The sequence below is a fragment of the Aegilops tauschii genome, chromosome 1 (genome assembly GCF_002575655.3).
Source record: "Aegilops tauschii subsp. strangulata cultivar AL8/78 chromosome 1, Aet v6.0, whole genome shotgun sequence".
NCBI lineage: Eukaryota > Viridiplantae > Streptophyta > Magnoliopsida > Poales > Poaceae > Aegilops > Aegilops tauschii.
This window is the reverse complement of record NC_053035.3, coordinates 483,040,994-483,048,105: the sequence shown is the minus strand read 5'-3', so window position 1 is coordinate 483,048,105 and position 7,112 is coordinate 483,040,994.

Sequence of the window (7,112 nt, the reverse complement as noted above, 5' to 3'; positions counted from 1 at the left end):
GTACACAGCATGGCATACTTTATAGAACCTATGGCTGAGGCATAGGGAATGACTTTCATTCTCTTTCTATCTTCTGCCGTGGTCGGGCTTTGAGTCTTACTCAATTTCACACCTTGTGACACAGGCAAGAACTCTTTCTTTGACTGTTCCATTTTGAACTACTTCAAAATCTTGTCAAGGTATGTACTCATTGAAAAAACTTATCATGCGTTTTGATCTATCTCTATAGATCTTGATGCTCAATATGTAAGCAGCTTTACCGAGGTCTTTCTTTAAAAAACTCCTTTCAAACACTCCTTTATGCTTTGCAGAATAATTCTACATTATTTCTGATCAACAATATGTCTTTCACATATACTTATCAGAAATGTTGTAGTGCTCCCACTCACTTTCTTGTAAATACAGGCTTCACCGCAAGTCTGTATAAAACTATATCCTTTGATCAACTTATCAAAGCGTATATTACAACTTCGAGATGCTTGCACCAGTCCATAGATGGATCGCTGGAGCTTGCATATTTTGTTAGCACCTTTAGGATTGACAAAACCTTCTGGTTGCATCATATACAACTCTTCTTTAACAAATCCATTAAGGAATGCAGTTTTGTTTATCCATTTGCCAGATTTCATAAAACGCGGCAATTGCTAACATGATTCAGACAGACTTAAGCATAGATACGAGTGAGAAACTCTCATCGTAGTCAACACCTTGAACTTGTCGAAAACCTTTTTGCGACAATTCTAGCTTTGTAGATAGTAACACTACTATCAGGGTCCGTCTTCCTCTTGAAGATCCATTTATTTTCCATGACTTGCCGATCACCGGGCAAGTCAACCAAAGTCCACACTTTGTTCTCATACATGGATCCCATCTCAGATTTCATGGCCTCAAGCCATTTTGCGGAATCTGGGCTCATCATCGCTTCCTCATAGTTCGTAGGTTCGTCATGGTCAAGTAACATGACCTCCAGAACTGGATTACCGTACCACTCTGGTGCGGATTTCATTCTGGTTGACCTACGAGGTTCGGTAGTAACTTGATCTGAAGTTACATGATCATCATCATTAGCTTCCTCACTAATTGGTGTAGGAGTCACAGGAATAGATTTCTGTGATGAACTACTTTCCAATAAGGGAGCAGGTACAGTTACCTCATCAAGTTCTACTTTCCTCCCACTCACTTCTTTCGAGAGAAACTCCTTCTCTAGAAAGGATCCATTCTTAGCAACGAATGTCTTGCCTTCGGATCTGTGATAGAAGGTGTACCCAACAGTCTCCTTTGTGTATCCTATGAAGACATATTTCTCCGATTTGGGTTTGAGCTTATCAGGATGAAACTTTTCGTATAAGCATCACAACCCCAAACTTTAAGAAACGACAGCTTAGGTTTCTCGCCAAACCACAGTTCATACGGTGTCATCTCCACGGATTTAGATGGTGCCCTATTTAATGTGAACATAGCTGTCTCTAATGCATAACCCCAAAACGATAGTGGTAGATCGGTAAGAAACATCATAGATCGCACCATATCTAATAAAGTACGGTTACGATGTTCTGACACACCAATACACTGTGGTGTTCCAGGTGGCGTGAGTAGCGAAACTATTTCACATTGTTTTAACTGAAGGCCAAACTCGTTAACTCAAATATTTTACCTCTGCGATCATATCGTGGAAACTTTTATTTTCTTGTTACGATGATTCTCCACTTCACTCTGAAATTCTTTGAACTTTTCAAATGTTTCAGACTTGTGTTTCATCAAGTAGATATACCTATATCTGCTAAAATCACCTGTGAAGGTCAGAAAATAATGATACTTGCCGCGAGCCTTAACACTCATCGGACTGCATACATCAGTATGTATTATTTTCAATAAGTCAATTGCTCGCTCCATTGTTCCGGAGAACGGCGTTTTAGTCATCTTGCCCATGAGGCATGGTTCGTAAGCATCAAGTGATTCATAATCAAGTGATTCCAAAAATCCATCAGCATGGAGTTTCTTCACGCGCTTTACACCAATATGACCTAAACGGCAGTGCCACAAACAAGTTGCACTATCATTATTAACTTTGCATCTTTTGGCTTCAATATTATGAATATGTGTATCACTACGATCGAGATCCAACGAACCATTTTCATTGGGTGTGTAATCATAGAAGGTTTTATTCATGTAAGCAGAACAACAATTATTCTCTAACTTACATGAATAACCGTATTGCAATAAACATGATCAAATCATATTCATGCTCAACGCAAACACCAAATAACATTTATTTAGGTTCAACACTAATCCCGAAAGTATAGGGAGTGTGCGATGATGATCATATCAATCTTGGAACTGCTTTCAACACACATCGTCACTTCACCCTTAACTAGTTTCTGTTCATTCTGCAACTCCCGTTTCGAGTTACTACTCTTAGCAACTGAACCAGTATCAAATACCGAGGGGTTTCTACGAACACTAGTAAAAGACACATCAATAATCTGTATATCAAATATACCTTTATTCACTTTGCCATCCTTCTTATCCGCCAAATACTTGGGGCAGTTCCGCTTCCAGTGACCAGTCCCTTTGCAGTAGAAGCACTTAGTCTCAGGCTTAGGTACAGACTTGGGCTTCTTCACTTGAGCAACAACTTGCTTGCCGTTCTTCTTGAAGTTCCCCTTCCATCCCTTTGCCATTTTCTTGAAACTAGTGGTCTTGTTAACCATCAACACTTGATGCTCTTTCTTGATTTCTACCTTCGTCGATTTCAGCATCGCGAAGAGCTCGGGAATTACTTTCGTCATCCCTTACATACTATAGTTCATCACGAAGTTCTACTAACTTGGTGATGGTGACTAGAGAATTCTGTCAATCACTATTTTATTTGGAAGATTAACTCCCACTTGATTCAAGCGATTGTAGTACCCAGACAATCTGAGCACATGCTCACTGCTTGAGCTATTCTTCTCCATCTTTTAGCTATAGAACTTGTTGGAGACTTCATATCTCTCAACTCGGGTATTTGCTTGAAATATTAACTTCAACTCCTGGAACATCTCATATGGTCCATGACGTTCAAAACGTCTTTGAAGTCCCGATTCTAAGCCGTTAAGCATGGTGCACTAAACTATCAAGTAGTCATCATATTGATCTAGCCAAACGTTCATAATGTCTGCATCTGCTCCTGCAATAGGTCTGTCACCTAGCGGTGCATCAAGGACATAATTCTTCTGTGCAGCAATGAGGATAATCCTCAGATCACGGATCCAATCCGCATCTTTGCTACTAACATCTTTCAACATAATTTTTCTCTAGGAACATATCAAAAATAAACACAGGGAAGCAACAACGCGAGCTATTGATCTACAACATAATTTGCAAAAATACTATCAGGACTAAGTTCATGATAAATTTAAGTTCAATTAATCATATACTTAAGAACTCCCACTTAGATAGACATCCCTCTAATCCTCTAAGTGATCACGTGATCCGTATCAACTAAACCATGTCCGATCATCACGTGAGATGGAGTAGTTTCAACGGTGAACATCACTATGTTGATCATATCTACTATATGATTCACGCTCGACCTTTCGGTCTCCGTGTTCCGAGGCCATATCTGTTATATGCTAGGCTCGTCAAGCTTAAACTGAGTATTCCGCATGTGCAACTGTTTTGCACCCGTTGTATTTGAACGTAGAGCCTATCACACCCGATCATCACGTGGTGTCTCAGCACGAAGAACTTTCGCAACGGTGCATACTCAGGGAGAACACTTATACTTTGATAATTTAGTGAGGGATCATCTTATAATGCTACCGTCAATCAAAGCAAGATAAGATGCATAAAAGATAAACATCACATGCAATCAATATAAGTGATATGATATGGCCATCATCATCTTGTGCTTGTGATCTCCATCTCCGAAGCACCGTCATGATCACCATCGTCACCGGCGCGACACCTTGATCTCCATCGTAGCATCGTTGTCGTCTCGCCAATCTTATGCTTCTACGACTATCGCTACCGCTTAGTGATAAAGTAAAGCATTACAGGGCGATTGCATTGCATACAATAAAGCGACAACCATATGGCTCCTGCCAGTTGCCGATAACTCGGTTACAAAACATGATCATCTCATACAATAAAATTTAGCATCATGTCTCGACCATATCACATCACAACATGCCCTGCAAAAACAAGTTAGACGTCCTCTACTTTGTTGTTGCAAGTTTTACGTGGCTGCTACGGGCTTAGCAAGAACCGTTCTCACCTACGCATGAAAACCACAACGATAGTTTGTCAAGTTGGTGCTGTTTTAACCTTCGCAAGGACCGGGCGTAGCCACACTCGGTTCAACTAAAGTTGGAGAAACTGACACCCGCCAGCCACCTCTGTGCAAAGCACGTCGGAAGAACCAGTCTCGCGTAAGCGTACGCGTAATGTCGGTCCGGGCCGCTTCATCCAACAATACCGCCGAACCAAAGTATGACATGCTGGTAAGCAGTATGACTTATATCGCCCGCAACTTACTTGTGTTCTACTTGTGCATATAACATCAACGCATAAAACCAGGCTCTGATACCATTGTTGGGGAACATAGTAATTTCAAAAAAACTCTACGCACACGCAAGATCATGGTGATGCATAGCAACGAGAGGGGAGAGTGTTGTCCACGTACCCTCGTAGACCGAAAGCGGAAGCGTTAGCACAACGCGGTTGATGTAGTCGTACGTCTTCACGATCCGACCGATGTACCGAACGCACGGCACCTCCGAATTCTGCACACGTTCAACTCGATGACGTCCCTCGAACTCCGATCCAGCCGAGCTTTGAGGGAGAGTTCCGTCAGCACGATGGCGTGGTGACGATGATGATGTTCTACCGACGCAGGGCTTCGCCTAAGCACCGCTACGATATAATCGAGGTGGATTATGGTGGAGGGGGGCATCGCACACGGCTAAGAGATCAAGAGATCAATTGTTTGTCTATGGGGTGCCCCCTGCCCCCGTATATAAAGGAGCAAGGGGGGAGGCGGCCGGCCAAGGAGGAGGGCGCGCCAAGGGGGGAGTCCTACTCCCACAGGGAGTAGGACTCCTCCTTTCCTTGTTGGAGTAGGAGAAGGGAAGGGAGAAGGAGAAGGAAGGAAGGGGGCGCCCCCCTCCCTAGTCCAATTCGGACTAGTCCATGGGGAGGGGTGCGGCCACCCTTTGGGGCCTTTCTCTCCTTTCCCGTATGGCCCATTAAGGCCCAATACGAATTCCCGTAACTCTCCGGTACTCCGAAAAATACCCGAATCACTCGGAACCTTTCCGATGTCCGAATATAGTCGTCCAATATATCGATCTTTATGTCTCGACCATTTCGAGACTCCTCGTCATGTCCCTGATCTCATCCGGGACTCCGAACTCCTTCGGTACATCAAAACACATAAACTCATAATATAACCGTCATCTAACTTTAAGCGTGCGGACCCTACGGGTTCGAGAACTATGTAGACATGACCGAGACACGTCTCCGGTCAATAACCAATAGCGGAACCTGGATGCTCATATTGGCTCCCACATATTCTACGAAGATCTTTATCGGTCAGACCGCATAACAACATATGTTGTTCCCTTTGTCATCGGTATGTTACTTGCCCGAGATTCGATCGTCGGTATCTCAATACCTAGTGCAATCTCGTTACCGGCAAGTCTCTTTACTCGTTCCGTAATACATCATCCCGCAACTAACTCATTAGTTACAATGCTTGCAACGCTTATAGTGATGTGCATTACCGAGAGGGCCCAGAGATACCTCTCCGACAATCGGAGTGACAAATCCTAATCTCGAAATACGCCAACCCAACAAGTACCTTCGGAGACACCTGTAGAGCACCTTTATAATCACCCAGTTACGTTGTGACGTTTGGTAGCACACAAAGTATTCCTCCGGTAAACGGGAGTTGCATAATCTCATAGTCATAGGAACATGTATAAGTCATGAAGAAAGCAATAGCAACATACTAAACGATCGAGTGCTAAGCTAACGGAATGGGTCAAGTCAATCACATCATTCTCCTAATGATGTGATCCCGTTAATCAAATGGCAACTCATGTCTATGGCTAGGAAACATAACCATCTTTGATCAACGAGCTAGTCAAGTAGAGGCATAATAGTGACACTATGTTTGTCTATGTATTCACACAAGTATTATGTTTTCGGTTAATACAATTCTAGCATGAATAATAAACATTTATCATGAAATAAGGAAATAAATAATAACTTATTATTGCCTCTAGGGCATATTTCCTTCAGGGGGGGGGGGGGGCGCCCCCACCTTGGCCGCCTCCTCCTCTCTCCCACTAAGGCCCAATAAGGCCTATAGACTCCCCGGAGGGTTCCGGTACTTCGGTAAATGTCCGAACTCACCCGGAACCATTCCGATGTCCAAACATTTCGAGACTCCTCGTCATGTCCGTGATCACATCCGGGACTCCGAACAACCTTCGGTACATCAAACCACATAAACTCATAATATTGATCGTCATCGAATGTTAAGCGTGCGTACCCCTACGAGTTCGAGAACTATGTAAACATGACTGAGACTCGTCTCTGTTCAATAACCAATAGCGGAACCTGGATGCTCATATTGATTCCTACATATTCTACGAAGATCTTTATCGGTCAAACCGCATAACAAGATACGTTGTTCCCTTTGTCATCGGTATGTTACTTGCCCGAGATTCGATCGTCGGTATCTCAATACCTAGTTCAATCTCGTTACCGTCAAGTCTCTTTACTCGTTGCGTAATGCATCATACCGCAACTAACTCATTAGTCACATTGCTTGCAAGGCTTATAGTGATGTGCATTACCGAGAGGGCCAAGAGATACCTCTCCGACAATCGGAGTGACAAATCGTAATCTCGATCTATGCCAACTCAACAAACACCATTGGAGACACCTGTAGAGCATCTTTATAATCACCCAGTTACGTTGTGACGTTTGATAGCACACAAAGTGTTCCTCTAGTATTCGGGAGTTGCATAATCTCATAGTCATAGGAACATGTATAAGTCATGAGGAAAGCAATAGCAACAAACTAAACAATCATCGTGCTAAGCTAACGGATAGGTCAAGTC